This window comes from Zalophus californianus, chromosome 2 (assembly GCF_009762305.2).
Source record: "Zalophus californianus isolate mZalCal1 chromosome 2, mZalCal1.pri.v2, whole genome shotgun sequence".
In the NCBI taxonomy this organism is placed as follows: Eukaryota; Metazoa; Chordata; class Mammalia; order Carnivora; family Otariidae; genus Zalophus; species Zalophus californianus.
The window spans coordinates 124994052-125020821 of NC_045596.1; the positions used below are offsets into that span (position 1 = coordinate 124994052).

Consider the following 26770-nt stretch of genomic DNA (forward strand, 5'->3'; position numbering starts at 1 on the left):
ATGTTAGTGTATTTTAAACAAAATACAGATTCTATTCATTACAGTTCTGTTGGAGAAAACATAATTGTTTAACAGTAAAATATGTTTTTATTTTTACACATATTGTGTTCATGGAAAATAGGTTAAAATCTGTCAGTAAAAAAGTCAATTGTAGCTAACATTTTTTGAGTGCTCAGTATGTGTCAAGCCTTCTTTTAGGTGATCTGTATACGTTAACTAATCTGTATTTTGGAATTTAGATTTGTTTGGCAGCCTTAACAGAGGTTGACGTAAGTAATATTGTTTTGACTATATAGAAAAGTGAAATTTATTGATTAAACATTCTACCCAAAGTATTGAAGAAAAAGGAAAGGAATTACTGAGATGTTTTCCCACTAGGTTAGTATGCTTCTAGTTCACCTTAAGATCTATTTTATTAAAGTAGTTCACACAGTGGCTGTACCAGTTTGCCTTCCCACCAACAGTGCAGGAGGGGAGGTCGGTGGGGGATGGGTGAAATAGGTGATGGGGATTCAGGAGGGCACTTGTCATGATGAGAACCAGGTGTTGTATGGAGATGTTGAATCACTATATGGTTCACCTGAAACTAACTGTAATTAAAATTTTCTAATAATCCATTTTATGAAGTTAAAAAAGTAGTTACGTTTACTAGGAAGTCTAATAACGAAGGTCGCCAACAATTACTAGGTATTTTTTTCAGGTATTATGCTACATTACTTTTGCATTATTCAATCGACAAATGCTCTTTTCAAGATTTTTATTTTATGGGTAAGGAAACTGGTGCTGAGGGAAGTAAATAATTTGTCCCAAGACACACAACTAATAGTGATAGAGGTGAGATTGAGCCCAAATTATTCTACTCTTCTACCCTCCAGAACCTAAGGTCTTAACTAAATTATCTATTTTTATTATTATATATAATAATATAAACTACATAGCCTTCCCTTACAGATAACTTCATATATATTTTTATCTTAATATCTTAATACATATAAAACTTAGTGTGTGTGTGTGTATATATATACACATGTATAACATATATATATTTCAGCCCCTCACTCTGCAACCAGGCTTGGGGAATAGAATAGGAACACAATGAAGGTGACCACAGTGGATATCATAATCTAAAAGTTATGTCTTTGGGTTCTATAGCAAAAAAGAAAATGTGAACCTAGGTCACTCCAGGCCTAAAAAATTCCTCAAGACTGAAAAATGACAAGACTAGTGAATTTTTCTTCATTAGAGCATTTAAGTTATGTTTTTACATTTTGAGCATGGAAAATCGAACTGTAGATACCTAGAGCCCTCTCAAAGGGACCTAACTCATATTTGCATTCTATCATCTTCTTGGAGTCCATGTACACTGACTGAACTTAAAGCTATATATTGATTTCCTTTAGTGTTGGTTGTAAGCAGTAGTAGTATCTCTGTAATGCAGACCTGCATTTCTAGTCCATTATCCAGAAGAATGAAGAATGGACTGAAAGAGATCAGGGGCCTCCTACAGGAATGGTGCCAGAAAGCTGTAGGAACTTGAGTTGACCTGTGGCACAGCAAAGGGAGTGACTGATTAGCAACCCTGCACAGGGGGTTTAGGAGTGCCGGGACCATGCTGAGCCTCTAGCGATCCATCAGCCAGGGCTACTGAGAACCATACATACACAACTCCTCAGGAAACTCTTCTGCATGCTTTATATCATGACCTTTTGAAGGAAAAATAAAGAGAAGTATATAAACAAAATTTTAAAAAATTCCATCTGGATATGGGGGACCTGGGTGGTGCAGTTGGTTAAGCCGCTGGCTCTTGATTTCAGCTCAGGTTGTGATCTCAGGGATCTGAGATAGGGCCCTGCACTGGGCTCCCTGCTCAGCATGGAGTCCACTTGGGACTCTCTCTCCCTCTCCCTCTGCCCCTGTATCCCCGCTCTAAAGTAAATAAATAAATCTTTTTTAAAAATTCTACCTGGATAATGAATAGGTGAGTGCTCATTATATTAGTTTCTGTATTTCTCTATGTTTTGAGATACTTTTAAATAAAAATATAACTTATTTACATGCTTACATTTTTAAATCAACTTCATTAAGTAACAGAGGATTTTGATTTCTATGATTATTAAACATTAAATTCTCCTTACAGAAATGAAGTAGTTTTGTTAAATTTAGTGAAATGTTGACATGTGAGAATTTCTTACCTTAAAATGACTAAACATTTCATACATCTGCAGATAGGTGCAAAATTGCTATCAACTCCCCTCTTCTGTTATAAAATTAATGAGTATTCAGTGAAGCCATAACAAAGTATTTTCCTCTAGGCATGTTATAAAAACATTTCTAGTTCTAGTATGAAGGCAAAATCTTGACTGAAATCCAGTGATTTAAAATATGCACATTTTTGAAGATGATGAATGTCACACAAAGTAATTCTTTTGATTTTTCTTATATTTAAAATCCCTGTCCTACCTTATAATGAATGTTTTCCTCAGGGAGGATTGAGGAACAATTAATGATTAAATTCAGAGTATTCTCATTTCATCCTACTACTTAAGGGTATGGAGCTCCAATAAATTCTGAGTATCACTAAAGGACTCAATTGATAACTACTGTATCTTCTTCACAAAGGACAATTTTGTTCAAAACTGATACCTCAAATTATTTGAGGAATAATTTTCTTTGCTTTCACAATGATAGTTTTTCTATGTTATATAATAATGCTGGGGTCTGAATCTTAGCCTCTGATTCATGGTACTTTCATTTTAGTCTTAATATAAGAGAAAAGTAGTGTTGGAAAATGAGATACCAGTCTGTGAACATGCATAGAGTCATACATTCATGAAATACATAATCATTGACGCATTCAGAGTTTGTCCATTATGCTCCTTATGAACAAAATTGAATACGTCCCATTTTCTTTTCCCCCCTCTCCTTTTAAGAGTCCCCATGAGCATTTTCTATATTTTATAGATACTTCTCAATTAAGTAATTAACATTTGTCACTAATATTTATAAATGAAAAAAATAACAATCCAAAAGTATTAACTGAGGACTTCTCCTTCTACCCATCAATAGTCCTATCTAGGAATTTCACTCTCACATTTATAGAATAAGAACCTGAGGTTTCAAATGTAAAATTTAATAAAATAGATAAAAAATGGTAATGGATTCTCACAGAACAGTAAGTCACATGGGGAAAAAACTGCAAATATCAGAATTATTAAAGCAAGAAAGACTCAGTTTGATAGATTCATGGAGAAAATTACATGAAACAGATCTAATAAAAACATATTTTATAATATGGATTCAACTAGATTTATGTTTTCTTTTATAATTCTTATTTTTCTACTTATATTTCATAGTATTTGTATCTGGTTGAAAATGAACTCATTTTACACAACTTCTAAAACTGCCAGTTATGTTGGAAAAAGAAATGGATACTTCGATTAAAAAGCCATCAGGCCACATTTTCATCATATTTTAAAATGCATGCAGAAAAGGACAGCCTTGACACTTGAAGTTTTGAGGTTACCTAGAAAAATTATACTGGAGTCACTGGTTTGTGAAGAAAGCTCAATCACCCTATCTTGCTCATCATTCTTTGTAACTGATGATATCACTATATGAAAAGGAGACTACCATAAACTGACTGGAATCTTGGGCATAATTCCTTAAACCTCAGTTTTCTGCTCTGCAAAATGAAAAAAGAAAAAGGTGTACTTATCTATATATCTGTCTATCTACTACCTATTACCTGCCTCAGTAAAATTGAAGTAATCACAGTCAGCAGTGTGTTTTATAATGCTCTCTTTGCATCACATGACAACTGCAAATATCCACAAAAACAGTAGGAGCATGAGGTCTGTCCTTGCCAGAACACCGAATGGCTGTTACCCTGCTTTATGGCTCCTGATTTTTTTAAAACAGCTGAAGTGTTTTCTACATTTCCCAGCTTAACAGTAATGTTCATCCTGAATCTATTGACCTATTGCAACCAGGCCAGGAACAAGATGGGTCAGGAAAGGGACTGATGCTAGCAGATTCCATCCTGGGATGTGTAAGGCCATAGGTAAAATAGTAGGAAATCCTGCAAGGGTAGCTTCTCACAAACTCCTCTATGGAGAGTCAGAGAGCTGGGTAGTAAGATTGCTGGCCTGGGTAAGAACCTGCTAGGAAAGTTAGTTTAGAAGCCTCCTAGTCAGATGATTGACTGGATCTGACCCATAAACAAATGGTTAGCACTAGCACCAGACAGATATTTCCTCATCCAGGGATGAAAAAAACAGGAAACATAATCACTCTCTCTGTCTCTGTCTACCAGTAAATACTGCAAAACCAAAGTCCTGAATTCTCAGAGGAAAACATATTCCTGATAAATTATCTACTGCTGTATTTAAAATGAAATTCTTGGATATTTTGGTACATGGTATCCGTAAAGTAGGAGCTGAGTCTTCATTGGTTTAAATGAAAGGTTATTTAGTATCTTATATGTGCCAGGTGTTTTCATAAGGCACTAGAATCTCTTATATGCATTAAAATCAACTGTGAGGTCTGAATAAAATAAGTGATGCCTGGGCCCCACCCCAGACTGTATTATCCAGTGCTGCCCAGGTGATTCTAACGTGCAGCCAGAGCTAACCACTTGGCTAGAAGTGTAGGCTACTGCTGTGAACACAGGGGCAAGGTTTCAGCCGTCGTGGAGCCATAGTTCTGGAGGTCAGAGTTGCATCATAAACAGAGAAGTAATATAATATTAGGTAGTGATAAAAGACATGATGAAAACAAAGCAACTCACACTTGAGAGAGACTGGAGGGCATGAAGCAGGACATTTTTGATTGGTTCGTTAAGAAGACTTCCTTAAAGAGGTGACATCTGAACTAAGACCTAATTATCAAGAAAAACCAGGCTTGCAAAGATCTGGGGTCAGAACTTCACAGGAGGAGGAAACAGGTAGTGTAAAGCCTTAAAGTGGTATGATTTTGATGGAGTTGGACAAAAGCAAGAACTCCGGTGAGCCTGGGATGAGTGGTGTGATAGAGATGAGAGAGGCAGGCCAGGGACAGATCAGAAAGGCCTCCTAGGCCTTGATAAGCATCCCAGATTTTTTTTTTTTTTTTAATTTACAGAAAAGACGTAGATTTTAGGCAGGGGAATAGCATGATCTGATTTACACAGAATAGACTATTTTGACTTTGTGTGGAAAACAGACTGTTGGGTGGGCAAGAGGAAGATTATTAAGAGACTTTCAGTGGTCCAGACTAGAAAGAACATAACTTGAACAAGAATGAAGGAAGCGGAGAGAGAGCAAGGAGCGTTCTGAAACCCTGCAAAGATCCTGATAAGTGATGAAGGTGGGTGGTGATGAGGTTCACTAGGCGATTCTCTCCATAACAGTGTATGTCAAAAATCTCTGGAATAAAAAGTTGTCTAAACGAATAAGATAACTGAGAGATTGCTGTAGGCTTTTGCGGGAAAAGATATTGACCTCGGTGTTTCCTTATGTATCCTAGTTTTATGACGGGGACAGAAAGACTTTCACTGGTTATGTGAGGACTTAAAGAATTTTCAAATTACTTCAGACAGACTTCAGCAGATGGAAAGAGCAATAAAAAAACTCAAGACTGGAAAAGTTGTGAATTATAGGTTTTTCCTTATTCAGTTCGGAGCCCAAAATCAAGGGTCTTGTTGGATAACATATTGTCAGAACACTCATGGAGCCTGATCTGACTTTTTCCCTAGCAGTGTTCCTGGTTTCCCTGCTTCCCCTGTCTTAGGAAATATGCTTCTTACGCCACATCCTTCAATCCACAATTTAGGTGGAATTTCTGATCAGGCTGATGATTGCTCAGATCTTCTAGGTTTCTCCCTAAAACGTGGAGCTAGACTCCCCGCATAACCCAGTGCTCCTCTCCCTGCACCTGGGAAATCTCCTCATGCCAACTGAGGACCTGCTGCATGGCCCATACGCCAGTGGGACTCAGCACCGGCTGCCTCCTCGTCTGGGCACTTTGGTTCCACTGGAACTGGTCCTACCTAACGATATTTCTGGGCGTTGCTGATTCTGTTAGCTTCAGTCCACTGGAATTTACTTTAGCAATCTTCTAGTGTGACTAAATTATAAACATAATTCATCAGACATCGCAGTGGATACTTTTGATGGATGTGTCACAGATTGGTATATAAAACCTGTTAGGCTCGACATCCACAATCTAATACTTAAACTTGTACAGTTGAGTCATCCCATCTCTGCTCTACAGGAGAGACACTTTACAGTCTCCTTTCTGGTGACTCACCCTTTAGGCCAGACTGTTCTAAGCTCCTGGGGATATGTTCAGATGTCAAATGCTAAGAAAGCATTCCCTATTTCCTTTTTTACTTTGTTTTCTTGTTTTGTTTTTTGTTTTTGTTTTTGTTTTTTATTGAAGGTACTTTGAAGTTTGCAGAAATAGAAACCTTAAGATTGTGGGAGTATATCAATAGTGATTTGGATTTGTGGGATGAGTGAGTGTCATTACCTACAGACACTTGAGCGTAGCATAGGCAATGATGATTTCTCTTAGCATCTAGAACTTCGCTAAATGGCTAAACAGTTTACACAGTTGGATACTCTGCTGTATTACTAATTCTTTTCCTTGAACATAAGCAAAGGAGCATAGAGAAACAGACTGGCCATTTTCTTTATAGAGAATTGAGAATAGAGAATTTCTTTATAGGGAACTGATGCTCTTCTGCCTCTTTTAGACTCATGTTGAATGCCCCAAATCACTCAATTATTCAATCAAGAAAGCTTACTACACTGTCCCATACCTAACAGTTTCTTTCCATTGCTTTCTTCATTATCATCTTCCATTCAGACATGTGAATATCCATTCCTGGCTTAACTATGATAAAAATCAATATATATAGATGTGTTTAACTTTATTAAAATATGCAGTTAGTAAAATGTCTTATAAGTCATGACACAATTAATAAAAATACACAAAAATTAACAGAGTATTCTAAGTAATTATTTGTAAATGCGTTTTCTACATTTTCCACAATGAGAAGGCGTTATTTTTATAACCCGAAAAACTGATTTTAAAAGTCCTGTGTGCATGTATAATTTATATACACCTTATTATTAAAATTACAGTAATTACCCCTTATCTGCAGCTTCATTTTGTGTAGTTTCAGTTACCTGCAGTTAACTGTGGTCTGGAAGAAGATGATCCTTCTGATGTATTGCAGAAGGTCAATAGTAGCTTAACACTACGTCACAATGCCTAAGTCATTCACCACACCTCATCTCATCAGTTACACATTTTAGCATCTCGCACCATCACAAAGCATAAAGTAAGTTATTTTGACAGCAATGGAAACAGACCACATTCACATAGCTTCTATTACAGTATATTGTTATCCTGTTTTGTTATTAGTTATGGTTGTTAATCTCTTACTGTGTCTAACTTATAAATTAAACTGCACAGATAAATATGTATAGGAAAAAACAGTATATACAGGGTTTGGTACTACCTGCGGTTTCAGACATCCACTGGGGATCTTGAAATGTATCCCCCATGGGAAAAGGGGGACTAAGTATATTTTTTAAAGATATATTTTTTAGAATATTTTATTTATTTATTTATTTATTTATTTATTTATTTATTTATTTATTTATTTATTTGAGAGAGAGAGAGCACGAGCCGAGTTAAGGGCAGAGGGAGAAGTAGACTCCCCAGTGAGCAGGGAGCCCGACGTGGCAATCGATCCCAGGACCCCGGGATCATGACCTGAGCCGAAGGCAGATGTTTAACCCACTGAGCCACCCAGGTGCCCCTAAGTATATATTTTTAAAGAGCAAAACATGAAAATACAGCAAAAAGTTTATAACAGTTATCTCTTGGTGGCATATTTTATAGGTGATCTTAAGGGTTCAATAAATATTTGTTGAGTAGAAGAATAACTTTTTCACCTTTCTAATTTTTAAAGAGTTTTTGGTAATAAGCCAATATTGCATTCTTCTTTAAAAAAATCAATAAAATGTAACTTTGTCATTGGTATTGGCCCATAAGAACTAATTTGTCCCCCCACTAAAAAAGATTTTTTAAATTTTACCAAGACTTAACACTGCAAATAAAAATATTATATCTATTCACAATATACAAGGATTACAATCCAAATAATTGTGTGTTGGCCTTGTATTTATTTATTTATTTCAGAAAGAGAGTGCACATGAGTGGAGTGGGGGGGGAAGAGGGGGCAGAGGGAAAGGGAGAGAAAATCCCAAGCAGACTCTGTGCTGCAGAGCACAGAGCCTGATATGGGGCTTGATCCCAGGACCCTGAGATCAAGATCTGAGCTGCACCAAAAGTTGGACGCTGAATGGATATCCCTACCCAGACACCCCTTGGCTTTGTTTTGAAACTGTTGTTTAAATCTTTTATTCTGATCTTTTTTTTTTAGGTTATATGTTTAATATCCTACATCACTTTAAGTATTTTGAAATCAAGGGCTTAAAAGTCAGGAACCATGAGCTAGTTTTATGTCAAAACACTACCACTTTCTATTTGTATATTTTAAGTACATTGCCTCTCTGTGAATCATTGTTCTTAGGCACGTGGATTTCTATGAGAATTAAATAATATCGCTTACATAAATTTAGGTAAATCACTTAGCACAGTGATTTGCATATAGGAAACATCCAGTACATGTGAAATGTAATTATTTTTCTTTTTGCTTCCTAATAATATAGTGTCTAGGGCACAGATGTTGATTTGAAGAATTCTGATTAACCTCAAACTTAAAGCCAGAAACCGAAACCACAAAGACTATGTTATTCTTAAACTGTGAATGTGGAAGAACACATCTCAGTATATTCTACCATGTGGCAGAACTATTTTACTACTGACATACATAGATTGTACATTACATAAGCACTTTTTTTTAGAGATAGAAATAGTTCTCTAAACTTCTGCTCATACCTATGACAATGTACAGTGATGTTTTTGCAAATAATTAGGCACCAGCATCTACTATAAAATTCTCCTTCTACTCATCTCCTCCACACTTTTCCCTCTTCTGCCTTTAAATTTTACTCTTAAAATCTCTTTCAAGTGCCCATTAGACAGACTGTAAGATGGAGGTTAGTATGTGTAATCATGAAAAGCACAAATGATTTATGATGTCAAAACATGATGTACTTTGCATATTGTTTAGTTCAGAGGTCCTAAGAGTCCACCTACATATTGGCTAGAAAGAAATCCACTCAGTGTTCAGCCTGCTCTATGACTCTGTTATGTCTCTTCATTGCTACAGTTCCTAGTACATAGTACCATAGTATGCACTTCAGAATATTCATCGAATGAACAAATAAATGAAGTTTTGAGCCTTTCCTTTAAATAAGGTCAGATGGCACCATTCACTTTTTTATTTTGCATAGATGTCTGTCAAACTTACTCTGAAAAAAAGGAAGCAAACCAGACCACCAAAAAATGGACAGTATATAATTGTGATGTGAATATTTAAAAGCATGTATGTGGTACTCATGGTCACTGAGTTCTTCCCATGATGAATAAAGGAAGTACAGTTAAAATTGTTGAAAGAGTGCTATTATTCGCAACATGCCACAAAGATTGTTTTTTAAATAAAATTATAAGTGGTTTGTAAAAACAGATGTCAATGTATTTTTTAAATAACTCCAGTATGCAGGTGTTTGCATATCAAATGAAACCTTGGAGCCTCTACGGTTTTTTTTAATTCATCACTCACTACCTTCCCACAATATGCAGTTATAAGCCAAATAAATTGTATTCATCAGTTGATTTTAAGTCTAAATTATCTATATTTATATAGAAACATCTGCTGCAAATTTTAAAGACTTTAAGAAGGAAAGACAACAATAGTTTCAGTACATGATTTACATACTTGTTTAAATTAATGTTAACATTAAAAGCATTTAAAATGTTCCAGGGTAAGCTTATTTAATGGGTTAATTTATTCTAATATTATATAATCAAAACAGGGTTCAGGCAAACTATATTTGAACTGAGATTAACATAATGACATACCTTTAATAGAAAGTCTTATCAGCTCCCTACAATTATCAAATGTTCTAATTTAACTGACAGTCAAACAATACAGAGGACAATTATAAAAATTCCAAAGTATTGTTGGAAAACATTTTTACCTCATTATACTTCAGTCTTAGGTGGAAAAGTCATTACCCTGGGGATATTAAATAATTTTCAGCTTAAACGAAGTTTACATCTAATACGGATCAGTTTCTGTCTCATGTGAGGTTTCATGATGAAGTATTATTTCTTACTATTTAATATGTGTCGTTGGAAAAGGAAAGGAACAGAGCTAAAAATACCCATGCAAAACAAGATTTGACAGGCCAAAACTGCATGGTCAGAGCCTTTCAGAAAGGTTGGAACCCAACGTGTCCACAGGCAAGAGCTTTTACAGCGCCAGGCTACCGCAGCCCCAGGCCTTTCCCTTACCTCCATTCTGAAGACAGAGCAGAAAGAGTGAGTGATACTGTTTTCGGTTTTAGAAAATATTCAAAGGACAAAACTAGCAGCCAATTTTTAAGTTTGAGGAAAACAGGGAGAAAAATAAAGACTAGTACAAAGACAGATGTGGTAATGCTTACTTTGTCCAGAAAAACTACTTTTCATAAAAAGCCAGGATGAGTTGGGGAGCATGTGTATGTGGTGATGGAGGGTGGACAGCAATGGGCCAGATGAGACTCTGAACCTGAATCATCATCACATTTATAATTAAGGTGATGACCTTGAACTAGCCACTTAGCCTCTGTGCCCTCTGCTCAATTCAAATGATTCTTTTCCACTACCTCCTAACTGGTTCCCTGTAAAAATGAAAAGGGAATTGGCAAAATGACATGTAATGTCCTTTCCAGGGCTTAAATATTCTAGTTACAAGTGGTTTTACAAAATACTGGAAGAAAATACTCCAAAATAATAATTACTCACAGTAATATTTTCCTTTTTCACAATTTTGCAAGTTATGTGTAATTTACCTTTATATTAAGTTCATACATAAAAATATTAATGTCTAGGACACTATGGTTGATCACTAATATAATGGAGCAATGTTTACTCCTTAATAAACAAGTGCACTATTTTAAATTATTTTGGAAGGGCCAGTTAAGCATACTATCAATGCATTACTTGAGGGCACCCTTTTCCTGTGAGCATGAAATAATTTAAAAGGCATCCTGACAGTTCTCTCAAGACATCCCAAGTCTCTGCATCAGGGCTTATAATCCTCTCTCTTGCAAAACCCTTACTATGCCCAACCTCTCGAGACTGCTCAGCAGAACAAGTGAGAACACAATATGCAATTGTTTTACATCTCTCATCACTTTATATCTTCTGCTGTAGTTAATTATGTATTGGTATCACTTCCCCAGCCTAAATCATAAACACAAGAGGAAGGCTGTTTTATTTACTTTTGAATTCTCCTCATGTCTATCACAGAGTATTGAACACAAGGCACTCAATAAAGATTTGTGGAGTGACTGAATATGCTCTTATTACCCTGGATTTTTGCCTCCATTATAGTTAAATTATATTTTATTTATTAATAAAAAGTTTAAATATTAAAGAACTGTGCTGCACTATAGTATAGCTGTAACATGTTACAGTAATCTTTGAAGGAATCCGGAAAGAGTAAACAAAAGTAACTTTAATATATTGATGGAAAAAAGTATTTACCTTTAACATGAAAAACAATAGCTTAAATGCTGTAGTAATACTTCGTGTATGATTCATATAACAAATAGTTAATGCATAAATGCCTACTATGTGCTAAGTGGGAATAAGGATAATTAAGTAAAGTGTGTTCTCAAAAGCTTATAGAACTATCAGAGGAAGAGATGTTTCAAAGAAGTATTATATTTTCACACCTGAAATGTAGTTTTAAATACAAAACCATTTAAATGGTTTTGTAAAATAAAATTAGAAAAAGGTTTCATTCATTTCTCCATTATTTGAAATGCTGTATTTTATTTTTATTTGATAAATATTCTTTTCACTATAGTTCAACACAGCAAAATCAAAATAATATAAAGATAAATTTATCAATGAAAAACAATGTAAACATAGACAAAACTTTTTGATTTTTAATATAAAGAATATAGCTTGCATATGGAAGTTCAAAATGATATTTTCCAAGTCCCTAATGATTTTTTGATTATTGTTAAACAAGAAATGTACAGTAAAACGTGTAAAATGTACAGAACAATTAGAAAATTCAGGCATACTAGAATAAAGTCCACTTGATTAACGCAATATAAGATTAAAATTTGCATATTTTTACATTCAATTGATGCAACCATGTATATATAATATACATATCATTCTATTATAAAATGTATTTTTTATTTCCCTATAAGTAAATACTCAGTAACCTAATTTTAATGGTTATATAGAACTTCATTTTATTCATGAACCACAGTATATTTAACCATTCCCCTATTACTGGGACTTTACATTGTTTCAACATGTGCAGTAATTACAAAATTGTAATTACTATCATACATACATCTATACACATGATTTCTTTAAGATAAATTATTATATACCTGAATTCTGAAAGAATAATCATAATTTAATATTTTCTTGATGATTCAAAATAAATCACCACATTTACTGCAGTATATAGTAAGGTGGTAAGTGCTTGCTTAGGTTTAGAATGTCTGAGCTGAAATCCTCGTGGCACTCCCCAGTAGCTGGATGATTTAAGGCAAGCTATTTAGGCTTTCTAAGATACATGTCCTCTGTAAAATGAGTTCAATAAAAACAACTATTATATAGATTATGAAGATGAAATGAGAAAATAATATAAAATGTATAGTTTTTAGTCTTATTTAAACAGTACAAAATGGGGACACCTGGGTGGCTCAGTCGGCTAAGTGTCCGACTCTTGGTTTTGGCTCAGGTAGTGATCTCAGGTTGTAAAATTGAGCCCCACAATAGGCTCTCTGGTCAGCATGGAGTCTGCTTAAGATTCTATCCCTCCCTCTCCCTCGGCCCCTCCCCCCTCTCATGTTCCTTCTCTCTAAAATAAATGAATAAATCTTTACAAAAATGAAGAGTACAAAATAAATAAATATGAATTAATATGACATTAAATGTCATTCTACCATCATAACAATCAGTAGATACCACAAACTGCTAAGCTGTTCAACCCTATTTACCCCTCACTCAACAAACTAAAATTACAATTGGTTTTCAGTTTTAAAATATTATATATACATATATATTTTATAAATTACATATAACAAGATCTGAGTGTCTGTATATATATATATATATATATGTATATACACACATGCATACATATAATTATTTATGTATTTATTTTTAGCACAGAGGATCTTATGAAGTATGAAACCTCTCTTAGGGAATATTTTGGAACTTTGAGAATGTGGTATCACTTATCATAATGATTGGGAGGAGATAAATTAGCTTGTATTGGGTAGGGGCCTGGGATACATTATTTCCTTCAATAAATGACACAGTATGTACAACAAAGAAATGTCCAATATCCTGCACAAATTTCAAATATTCTGCTATAACATTATGTAAGAAAATCACATTTATTTTTTACTGGTTTTATTGAGAAATAATTGACATGTATCACCATATAAGTTTAAGGCATACAGCATGATGAATTGATTTATATACATTGTGAAATGATTACCATAATAGATTTAGCTAATATCTATCTTCTGATATAAATACAGTAGAAGAAAAGGAAAAACAAGGAAAACAATTTCCTCCTTGTGATGAGAACTCTTAGGATTTACTCTCTTAATAAATTTCCTATATATCACATAGCTGTGTTAGCTATAGTAATCATGTTGTACATTACATCCCCAGTAGTCCAGTAGCCTGCCTAGTGCAACTGGATGAGTGGGAGACATATCTCTGATTTGATCAATGAAGTCCAAGAAAAAATGGAATTCACATAGAATGCATTCATTCCATTAAATGAGCAAGATCTAATTCATCACCCTAAAGAATTTGTAATAACTTTCCCACAGTTGCCCTCAGTTGAAAGAATTTGTAATAACTTGACCACTTTCACCAGATACAATATAGCATTCATTTTTATCTCTCTGTGAATCATTTCTGTGAGTATACCAAATGTTGGGAGTTTTAATTAAATGAACCATCATCTAAAAATAAAATACATTGTTCCACCAGCAATTACCCTCATGAAAACATAGTCACATAATTTGCCCTTAACAAGGAAAATCAAAGGGACACTAAATAACATAAAAGTGGAGATGCTGGCAGTTTATAGTTGGTAAAAAGGGAGATCAATGGGTATGTACCCAAACAACTTTATAAGTCCAACTAAATACAAAATATAGTTTTTAATGATATTATTTTCCTCAAGCAAGCAGGTAATCCATAGGCTAAGCAAGACATCGAACTAACCATAGTACATTTAAACTTATCCAAACTAGGGGGGTGGAGCAAGATGGCAGAGGAGTAGGAGACCTGGATTTTGTCTGGTCTCAGGAATTCAGCTGAATAGGGATCAAACCATTCTGAACACCTACGAACTCAACAGGAGATCGAAGAGGAGAGTAGCAACAACTCTCTGAACAGAGAAGCGACCACTTACTGGAAGGTAGGACGTGCCAAGAAGTGAATCCGAGGCAATATTCGGGAGGATAGACGGCGGGGGAGGGGGCCTCCACTGGCCGCTTCTGGGAAGTGATAGAGCCGCAGAGCACAAAATCGGAACTTTTAGAAGTCGGTTGGGCTGAAGGATGTCGCTCCAGTGGCTAAGCGGGGGGGGGGGGGGGGAACCCTTGCAGGACAGTGTGGTCTCAGGACCCTCGGGGTCACAGAAAAACCGGGGGTGCCTGAGTGCAACAGAGCTCCCAAATATTGGAGCAGGGAAGCCAGCTGCAGAGACAGAGCCGAGGTGCGGGCTCTCAGCTCGGGGTGGCCATAAACTGTGATCCACGGCCCAGTCGGGCCACTGCTCCTCCAGCAGGGACCCAACAAGCAGCAGAGCTGGGGAGACTCCCCTTCCTCCCCGGGGAGGAGCAGCGCAGGAGCGCACCGCAGGGATCTGCTGGGTTTGGAGACTCCACACGGGGTCGGGTGCCAGAGATAGAAATGCTCGGTCACAGGCCGGGTGAGCATGGAGTGCGGCCAAAGACCGGGGAGACGGGAGTGACTGCTTTTCTCTGGGGGTGCACTGAGGAGCGGGGCCCCGAGTTCTCAGCTCCTCCAGGTGGAGATTGGGAGGCCACCATTTTCACCCTGGTCCTCCAAATCTGTACCGAGAGCTTGCAGGGAACAAAAGCTCCTGAGAGCAAACCCGAGCAGCTTGCTTAGCCCGGACCAACAAGGGCGAGGCAATTCCGCCTCCGGCAAAGACATCTGGGAACCACGGCAACAGGCCCCTCCCCCAGAAGATCAGCACAGACAGCCAGCAATCCAAAACCAAGTTTACCGATCAAGGAGAATGGAGAACTCCAGCGCTAGGGGAATACTGCACATAGAATTCATGACTTTTTTTACTATGATGCATTAGTTTTTCAAAGTTAAATTTTTTAACTTTTTTAAATTTTTCTTTTTCCCTTTTTCAACCAACATCTTATCAATCCCTTTTTTAAAAAAAACATTTTTTATTTTTCATTTTTAGAGTCATATTTTATCCCTTCATAGTAGTTACCCTTACTTTTGGCATATATATATAAGTTGTTCTCTCTTTAAAATTTTGAGATACAATTTCTTCTCACAGATCAAAATATACCCTAAATCACTAGTGTATGGCTTTGTTCTAGTCTCCTGCCTGATCACAATCTCTCCCTTTTTTTCTTTTTTTTTTAAATCTTCTTCTTTCTTTTTTCAAACAACTTCTTATCTTATCAATTCCTTTCATAAAATCTTTTATAATTTTCATCTTTACAGTCATCTTCCATCCCTTCTTTGTATCAACCCTTATCTTGTACATATATGTCTTTCTTCCTTTAAAATTTTAGGAGGCACTTTTTTCTAACAGACCAAAACACGCCCAAAATCTAGTGTGTGGCACTGATCTATGCACTAGCCTGATCATGTTTGATCATATTCTGTTTATTTTGTATTGCTCTGTTTTTGCTTTTATCTTTTTCTTTTTGTTCTTTTTTCTCTTTCTTTTTTCTTTCTTTCCCTTTCTTTTCCCCTGGTTTCAGGTCTTTTCTGATTTGTATAGAGTATATTTGCTGGGGACGTTGTTAACCTGTTAGCATTTTGTTCTCTCATTCATCTATTCTCCTCTGGACAAAATGACAAGACGAAAAAAATCACCTCAGCAAAAAGAACAAGAGGTAGTACCGTCAGCCAGGGACTTACTCAAGACGGACATTAGTACGATGTCGGACCTAGAGTTCAGAATCATCACTTTAAAGATACTAGCTGGGCTTGAGAAAAGCGTGGAAGTTATTAGAGAAATGCTTTCTGGAGAAATAAAAGAACTAAAATCTAACCAAGTCAAAATCAAAAAGGCTATTAATGAGGTGCAATAAAAAATGGGGGCACTAAATGCTAGGATAAATGAGGCAGAAGAGAGAATCAGCGATATAGAAGACCAAATGATGGAAAATAAAGAGGCTGAGAAAAAGAGAGAGAAACAACTACAGGATCACGAGGGCAGAATTCAAGGGATAAGCAATACGATAAGATGAAACAACATTAGAATAATTGTGATCCCAGAAGAAGAAGAAAGAGAGAGGGGGGCAGAAGGTATATTGGAGCAAATAATACCAGAGAACTTCCCTAATGTGAGGAAGGAAACAGGCATCAAAATCCAGGAGGCACAGAGAACCCCTCTCAAAATCAATAAAAATAGGTCAACACCCCGACATCTAATAGTAAAACTTACGAGTCTCAGAGACAAAGAGAAAATCCTGAAAGCAGCTCGGGAGAAGAGATATGTAACCTACAATGGTAGAAACATTAGATTGGCAACAGATCTATGCACAGAGACCTGGTAGGCCAGAAAGGACTAGCATGAGATCTTCGGAGCACTAAAGGAGAAAAATATGCAGCCAAGAATACTATATCCAGTGAGGCTGTCATTTAAAATTGAAGGAGAGATAAAAAGCTTCCAGGACAAACAAAAACTAAAGGAATTTACAAACACGAAACCAGACCTACAAGAAATATTGAAAGGGGTCCTCTAAGCAAAAAGAGAGCCTAAAAGCAACATAGATCAGAAAGGAACACGGACAATATATAGTAACAGTCACCTACAGGCAATACAATGGCACTAAATTCATACCTTTCAATAGTTACCCTGAATGTAAAAGGGCTAAATGCCCCAATCAAAAGACACAGGCTATCAGATTGGATTAAAAAACAAGACCCATCCATATGCTGTCTGCAAGAGACTCATTTTAGACCCAAAGACACCCCCAGATTGAAAGTGAGGGGGTGGAAAACCATTTACCATGCTAATGGACACCAAAAGAAAGCTGGGGGGGGGGGCAATCCTTATATCAGACAAGTTAGATTTTAAAACAAAGACTGTAATAAGAGATGAAGAAGGACACTATATCCTACCTAAAGGGTCTATCCAACAAGAAGATCTAACAATTGTAAATATCTATGCCCCTAACATGGGAGCAGCCAATTTTATAAGGCAATTAATAACAAAAGCAAAGAAACACACTGACAACAATACAATAATAGTGGGGGATTTTAACACCCCCATCACTGAAATGGACAGATCATCTAAGCAAAAGATCAACAAGGAAATAAAGACTTTAAATGACACACTGGACCAAATGGACTTCACAGACATATTCAAAACATTCCATCCCAAAGCAATGGAATACACATTCTTCTCTAGTGTCCATGGAACATTCTCCAGAATTGATCACATCCTAGGTCACAAATCAGGTCTCAACTGGTACCAAAAGACTGGCATTATTCCCTGCATATTTTCAGACCACAATGCTTTGAAACTAGAACTCAATCACAAGAGGAAAGTCGGAAAGAACTCAAATACATGGAGGCTGAAGAGCAACCTACTAAAGAATGAATGGGTCAACCAGGAAATTAAAGAAGAATTTAAAAAATTCATGGAAACCAATGAAAATGAAAACACAACTGTTCAAAATCTTTGGGATGCAGCAAAGGCAGTCCTGAGAGGAAAGTATAGAGCAATACAAGCCTTTCTCAAGAAACAAGAAAGGTCTCAAATATACAACCTAACCCTACACCTAAAGGAGCTGGAGAAAGAAGAGCAAATAAAGCCTAAACCCAGCAGGAGAAGCGAAATAATAAAGATCAGAGCAGAAATCAATGAACTAGAAACCAAAAGAACAGTAGAACAGATCAACAAAACTAGGAGCTTGTTCTTTGAAAGAATGAACAAGATTGATAAACCCCTGGCCAGACTGATCAAAAAGAAAAGAGAAATGACCCAAATCAACAAAATCATGAATGAAAGAGGAGAGATCACAACCAACACCAAAGAAATACAAACAATTATAGGAACATATTATGAGCAACTCTATGCCAGCAAATTAGATAACCTGGAAGAAATGGATGCATTCCTAGAGATGTATGAACTACCAAAATTGAACCAGGAAGAAATAGAAAACCTGAACAGACCTATAACCACTAAGGAAATTGAAGCAGTCATCAAAAATCTCCCAACAAACAAAAGCGCAGGGCCAGATGGCTTCCCAGGGGAATTCTACCAGACACATTTCCAGAAGAATTAATACCTATTCTCCTGAAACTGTTCCAAAAAATAGAAAGGGAAGGAAAACTTCCAAACTCATTTTATGGGGCCACCATTACCTTGATCCCCAAACCAGACAAAGACCCCATCAAAAAGGAGAATTACAGACCAATATCCTTGATGAACAAGGATGCAAAAATTCTCACCAAAATACTACCCAATAGGATCCAACAGTACATTAAAAGGATTATTCACCACGACCAAGTGGGATTTATCCCTGGGCTGCAAGGTTGGTTCAACATCCGCAAATCAATCAACGTGATACAATACATTAACAAAAGAGAGAACAAGAATCATATGATCCTCGCAATAGATGCAGAAAAAGCATTTGACAAAGTACAGCATCCTTTCTTGATCAAATCTCTTCAGAGTATAGGGATAGAGGGTACATACCTCAATATCATAAAAGCCATCTATGAAAAACCTACAGCAAATATCATTCTCAATGGGGAAAAGCTGAGAGCTTTTCCCCTAAGGTCAGGAACACGGCAGGGATGTCCACTCTCCCCACTGTTATTCAACATAGTATTAGAAGTCCTAGCCACAGCAATCAGACAACAGAAAGAAATCAAAGGCATCCAAATCAACAAAGAGGAAGTCAAACTCTCACTCTTTGCAGATGATATGATACTGTATGTGGAAAACCCAAAAGACTCCACCCCAAAACTGCTAGAACTCATACAGGAATTCAGTAAAGTAGCAGGATATAAAATCCATGCACAGAAATCAGTGGTATTCCTATACACCACCAACAAGACAGAAGAGAGACAAATCAAGGAGTCGATCCCATTTACAATTGCACCCAAAACCATAAGATACCTAGGACTAAATTTAACCAAAGAGGCAAAGGATCTGTACTCAGAAAACTATAAAATACTCATGAAAGAAATTGAAGACACAAAGAAATGGAAAAACGTTCCATGCTCATGGATTGGAAGAACAAACATTGTGAAGATGTCAATGCTACCTAGAGCAATCTACACATTCAATGCAATCCCCATCAAAATACCATCCACTTTTTTCAAAGAAATGGAACAAAGAATCCTAAAATTTTTATGGAACCAGAAGAGACCCCGAATAGCCAGAGGAATCTTGAAAAAGAAAAGCAAAGCTGGTGGCATCACAATTCCGGACTTTCAGCTCTATTACAAAGCTGTCATCATCAAGACAGTATGGTACTGGCACAAAAACAGACACATAGATCAATGGAACAGAATAGAGAGCCCAGAAATGGACCCTCAACTCTATGGTCAACTTATCTTTGACAAAGCAGGAAAGAATGTCCAATGGAAAAAAGACAGTCTCTTCAACAAATGGTGTTGGGAAAATTGGGCAGCCACATGCAGAAGATTGAAAATGGACCATTTCCTTACACCACACACAAAAATAGACTCCAAATGGTTGAAAGACCTAAACGTGAGACGGGAGTCCATCAAAATCCTAAAGGAGAACACAGGCAGCAACCTCTTCGACCTCAGCCACAGCAACTTCTTCCTAGAAACATCGCCAAAGGCAAGGGAAGCAAGGGCAAAAATGAACTATTGGGATTTCATCAAGATAAAAAGCTTTTGCACAGCAAAAGAAACAGTCCACAAAACCAAAAGACAACCGACAGAATGGGAGAAAATGTTTGCAAATGACATATCAGATAAAGGGCTAGTATCCAAAATCTATAAAGAACTTATCAAACTCAACACCCAAAGAACAAATAATCCAATCAAGAAATGGGCAGAAGACATGAACAGACATTTTTTCAGAGAAGACATCCAAATGGCCAACAGACACATGAAATAGTGCTCAACATTGCTCGGCATCAGGGAAATCCAAATCAAAACCTCAATGAGATACCACCTCACACCCATCAGAATGGCTAAAATTAACAAGTCAGGAAACGACAGATGTTGGCGGGGATGCGGAGAAAGGGGAACCCTCTACACTGTCGGTGGGAATGCAAGCTGGTGTGGCCACTCTGGAAAACAGTATGGAGGTTCCTCAAACAGTTGAAAATAGAGCTACCATACGATCCAGCAATTGCACTACTGGGTATTTACCACAAAGATACAAATATAGGGATCCGAAGGGGTACGTACACCCCAAAGTTTATAGCAGCAATGTCCACAACAGCCAAACTGTGGAAAGAGCCAAGATGTCCATCGACAGGTGAATGGATAAAGAAGAAGTGGTATATATACACAATGGAATATTATGCAGCTATCAAAAGGAATGAGATCTTGCCATTTGCAACGACGTGGATGGAACTGGAGGGTGTTATGCTGAGTGAAATAAGTCAATCAGAGAAAGACATGTGTCATATGACCTCACTGATATGAGGAATTCTTAATCTCAGGAAACAAACTGAGGGTTGCTGGAGTGGTGGAGGGTGGGAGGGATGGGGTGGCTGTGTCATAGACAGTGGGTAGGGTATGTGATATGGTGAGCACTGTGAATTGTGCAAGACTGTTGAATCACAGATCTGTACTTCTGAAACAAATAATGCAATATATGTTAAGAAAAAAGAAAAAGAAGAAGATAGCAGGAGGGGAAGAATGAAGGGGAGTAAGTCGGAGGGGGAGACGAACCATTAGAGACGATGGACTCTGAAAAACAAACTGAGGGTTCTAGAGGGGAGGGGGGTGGGGGGATGGGTTGGCCTGGTGATGGGTATTAAAGAGGGCACGTTCTGCGTGGAGCACTGGGTGTTATGCACAAACAATGAATCATGGAACACTACATCCAAAACTAATGATGTAATGTATGGTGAGTAACATAACAATAAAAAAAAAAAACTTATCCAAACTATAAGAGACCATTTCCTGTACTGGCACATATATAAGTCATATAAAGTATATGAAGCTCCCTTCAAAAGGATTTATTTGAGTTTTTCATTTTTCAATAATTAATCTTACAAAACACCTCGAAGAATAGGTTCAAAACTTAATAAGTGTCTATGTCCTAAATAAGTTAAGGATAATCAGGACAAATCAGGATACCAAATTTAAGAAGGCAAAATAGATCATACACAGAGCAATAATTAAAGGAAATATGGCCCCCCCAAAAGGAGAGAATAATGATGGCTAGAAATCCAAATGCTGAGATGTGTATTTTAAAGGTTTATTTATTTGGTGGGGGTGGGGACAGAGGGAGACAATTGTCAAGCAGACTCCCCGCTGAGAGCAGACCCCTGCACAGGGCTTGATCCCACAACCCATGAGATCATGACCTGAGCCAAAACCAAGAGTTGATGCTTAACCGATTAAGCCACCCAGGTGCCCCTGAGATGTGTATTTTAAAAGTTTAAGACAAGTGCAAAGATATAAGCAGAACATGTAGAAGCTGGATTATACTCACAATAAATTAGATATATTGGATTATCATATCTTCCTCTGAGTTCTGTCACTTAAAAGAAACAAGAAAATTTGGAAAATGTTTAGAGAGAAGAGCCAGAAGACATTAAGGATTAGAAAGAGGACTTGTGAGGAATAATATTTTAAAAGACCTATTACTGAAAAAGAAAGATTCTTATTAATCTATGCATAGCCTTAATTTTGTGGATAGTGAAAAAGTTACAACTGTAATGAAGCATGTCTAAGAAAAGAGTCTAATGTTGCAGAGTAGAAAGTTCTGAGAGAGATCATCATCAAAAATCAGACCTGACTGTCAAGGACAATTATGTAATTGCCAGAGTCTTTAAAGATGAGATTCTCATTTGGTTAATGTACATCAGGTCTTGCCTGAAGGCAGTGGAATAAACTGAATAGCATAAAAGATATCTTGTACTTTTATAATGGGTAACAAAACAGTGATTAGGACAGGAAGTCAGTTCCAGTATTAATTACATAACTTAAATAACCATATATTATAAGGGTAAGTAAAATTTACTATATGGAGAGCTGGAAATGATACATGGAAAAGAAGCAGTGGAACTAGAGGTCTTTGCTCATTATTCATGATCTGAACTAATTAGAAACCTTACATTAATATAATAATATGATTCCAGTTAAGAATGCACCATTGGTTTGAGAAAGTAATTTAATCATTCATTTGTATTCTCTAAATGATTTTCTTGAAAGATAATGGCTAACCTACTCTTTTCAAGGTATTCCCATTAGAATTCCAGGAGTTCCTTAATATAATCTACAGCTTCCAGGTGGAGAATCCACCAAAGTCACAAACACTTAATGAAGGTGAAAAACAAGTTCAGCGTGTCTGTGACAGGCCATAATACCAGGAAACTGAAGGACAGACAGCTCATAAGGAAAGGTAACAAAAGATACAAGCCTTCTAAAAGATTTGTTAAACTTATTTTCTGAAAATAATTTTGACAAAACCTATGTTCCTGGAGAAAAATGTAAAGCCTTTTTTTTTTCCTTCACTGATCTAAAAATTATAAAATTATGATTCAGAAGAAATAGTTTGTATATATTAAGCAATTTGAAGTCATGACTTATGCTGCATTCCAGTGACTTTCAAACCACTGTTATAGGAATTATGGGGTGTAAAAACATGGATATAATGAATATTTTTAGAATATGTATGGTCCTAATACTACATAATTTGTTAGCAACCCATGCCATTTATAGAGCATTCAGTAATTCTATTAACTACTCCTCAGTTCTTGCTGATGATACTTCTCTAAATCTACAGAGTGAAATCAATAAACAGGAGTGCTTACATTGTGGAGTATTATTAATGTTGGGACATATAATAAATTCCCAGAGCTATCTTCCCTAAAATGTTTCTAGTGGAGCAGATACTGAGTTTCAGAAAGCAAACTAATCTTTCTCAAGGCAAATGCTGCAAACTATTCTGTCTATCAATTTAATAACAACTGTAATTCAAAAAGATGCAAGACCTTGGTCACTTACTAAAAAGGGAAAAGATAAGCATAAAACCTCAGAAGATGGAGTCTTTACCTTACGACATACTGCCTCTTGCATATTTCCTTTATGTTTGTTTTATTTGTACCAAGTATTCACAAATAGGCTATATAAACAATGAACACAAGTCTTTTAGAATTATATGGGTCACATCGTGGTAGTGTTCAGGTGGAAAATAGCAAAAAGAAGATAAATCGCAACCAGGGTCTTGATTAATCTTACAGAGCCTAAAACCCTCAATTATCTTTTTCATAATTTTCCTTCTCTTTCTCTCCTTTTCTTCCTCTATGCTCTCTATCAGAAAAGAGCACATAAGTAGGCCATCATATGCACTAGCCCAATGAGTGCACTAAATCTGTGGCTCTCCGTAGATAAGTTCTAAAATGCTGGTTTTAAAACTTAAAGAGAAGTCATTTCTCAAAAATATGACCAAAATACAAATTTCAGTATCTTGGTTCTTTAAATTTATGTTTCCAACTTTATTTTTATAGTTTTATTGAAGTATAAATGAAAACTGCACATATTTAAAGTGTACACTTTGATGAATATTGACATATGCATATGTACATGGAACCATCACCACAATGAAGATAATAAACATTTCTATCACCCCAAAATTTTGTAACCCATTACATTTCACTTCCACTTCCCACCCCCATCCCAGGTAAACACAGATTTGCTTCTGTCACAAGGTTTAGTTTGCATTCTCTAGACTTTTTTATAAATGGAATCATACTCTTGTCCTCTTTTTTTGTCTGATTTCTTTCACTCAACATGATTTTTTTGAAATTCAGTCATGTTACCTGTATCAATACTGTCCATAGTTCTTTTATGTTGCTGAGTTAGAAGTATTCTGATGTATATATCACAATTTGTTTATCCTTTCATCTGTAGATAGTCATTTGACCTGTTTCTAGTTTGAGTCTTTCATAAAAAAAGAGATCTATGAACATTCATGTACAAGTCTTTATATGTAAATATACATTCTTTTGTCTTGGGTAAATATCTAGGAGTGGTATGGTGGGGTCATAAAATAGATAAATGTTTAACTTTTTAAGAAAACATCAAACTATTTTGCAAAGTGTTTTTACCATTTTATATTTGCAATGGCAGAGTATTAGTGGTAAAGTTGCTACCCATCCCTGCCAACACTTGGTATGTTCAATTTTTAATTTTAGCCATTATAGTAAGTAGTTATATTCCATTGTGTTTTAATTTACATTCCCCTAATGAGTAATAATGATGCACATCTTTTTGGACTTGTTTGTCATTCATATAAATTCTTTTCTTCTTTTATTTTGTGTTTATTTCTAAAATTTTATTTACAGTAAAATTCACTCTTTTGGTATACAGTTCATTGTGACTAATTTCTAGAGCCATATAACCACTATCATGATCAAGAGACAGAATAATTCCATCACCCTATGAACTCCTTCATGCTGCCTCTTTGTAATCTAACCCTCCTACCAGCTCTAAGCCCTGCAAACACTGGACTGATCTCTGTCCCTATAGTTTGCTTTTTCCAAAGTGTCATTTAAATAGAATCTATATAAAGCCTATGAATTTGGCTTCTTTCACTTAACATGATGCATCTGAAATTCATGTTGTTGTGTACATCAATAGTTCATTCCCTTTTATAGCTGAAAATAATTCATTGTGTAGAGGTAACAAATTTTGTTTATCTACTTACCAGTTGAAGAACATTTATGTTTTTTCCAGCTTTTGGCAATTAGGACTAAAGCAACTATATACACTTATATATAAGTTTTTGGTAAACAGACACTTTCATTTCTCTTGGGCAATTACCCAGGAGTAAGATGGCTGGGTTTATGGTTAGAGTAACTTAACTTCATAAGAAAGAACCAAAATATTTACAAATTGATTGCATCATTTTGCATTTCCACCAGCAATGAATGAGTGTTTTAGTTGCTCTACATCCTTGCCAGACTTGGCATTGTTATATTTTCAAATTTTATTTTAGTCTTTCTAATAGTTGAGTATTCCCATTGTGGCTTTAATTTATATTTCCCTAATGACTAATGATATTGATCATCTTTTCACGTGCTTATTTGCCATCTATATATCTTCTTAGTCTATTTGTTTTTGCCAAAATACAAAGTTAATTCATAGAAAGATAGTCTTTTCAACAAATAGCACTAGCACATTTGGATATCAACACGTTAAATTAAAAACAAAACAAAACAACTTCAACATATACCTTAAGCCAAGTACAAAAAGAGAATAACTCAGGATAGATTATACACTGAAATATAAAACCCAAAAGTATAAAATTTCTAGAAGAAAACTTTGTGACTAGAAGTCTGACTGATATATCTTGACTATCACAGAAAAAACATAAAGAATACAGGGGTAAACTGGACTTCATCAAAATTAAAAACTTCTCTTCAAAAGGCATTATTAAAAGATAGAAAAGATAAGACAGAGACTAGGAGAAAATATTTTCAGAGAATATATGTTAAAGGATTTATATTCAGAATATCTAAAGGACTTTCAACACTGACAAATAAAAAAATATGTATTAAAAAATGGTCAAAAGATTTGAACAGACACTTCACCAGTGATGACATACAATGACAAATACATGAAAACACGTTGAATATCATTATCTACTAGAAAAATGTGAATGAAAACCACAATGAAATACCAATACATATCTATTAGAAAGGTTAAAATTAGAAAAACTGATTACGCCAAGTACTGATGTAGCTGTAGAGCGAATGCAGCTCTCAGATCTCTGCTGATGGGGAATATGAAATGACAGAACTCCTTTGAAAACAGTTTAGTTAAGAGAAATGCAAGTATTTGTCTAGACACAGTCCTGTGCAGGAATGTTCATAGTAACTTTCCTTATAGTATCACATTTTTAAAAGTAACACAAGTGTCTATCATCAGGTGAATGAAAAAACACAGTGCGTTTCCACTATTCTCGAGGAGGCACCAAAGTGTAAAATAGGCATTTTTTTGTTTATTATTATTTTAATTTTTATGTTCAATTAGCCAGCATATAGTACATCATTAGTTTTTGATGTAGTGTTCAAGGATTCATTAGTTGCATATAACACCCAGAGCTCATCACCACACATGCCCTCCTTAATAATGCCCCTCACCCAGTTAC

The 26770-nt window shown here is 36.0% G+C and overlaps 1 protein-coding gene across 3 annotated transcripts in view; it reads right to left on the bottom strand.

Moving 5' to 3' along the window:
- The window catches only part of IQCM (IQ motif containing M), a 453243-nt gene that overhangs the window by 46006 nt on the left and 380467 nt on the right, over nucleotides 1–26770 (bottom strand). The gene's annotated exons all lie outside the window — the stretch shown is intronic.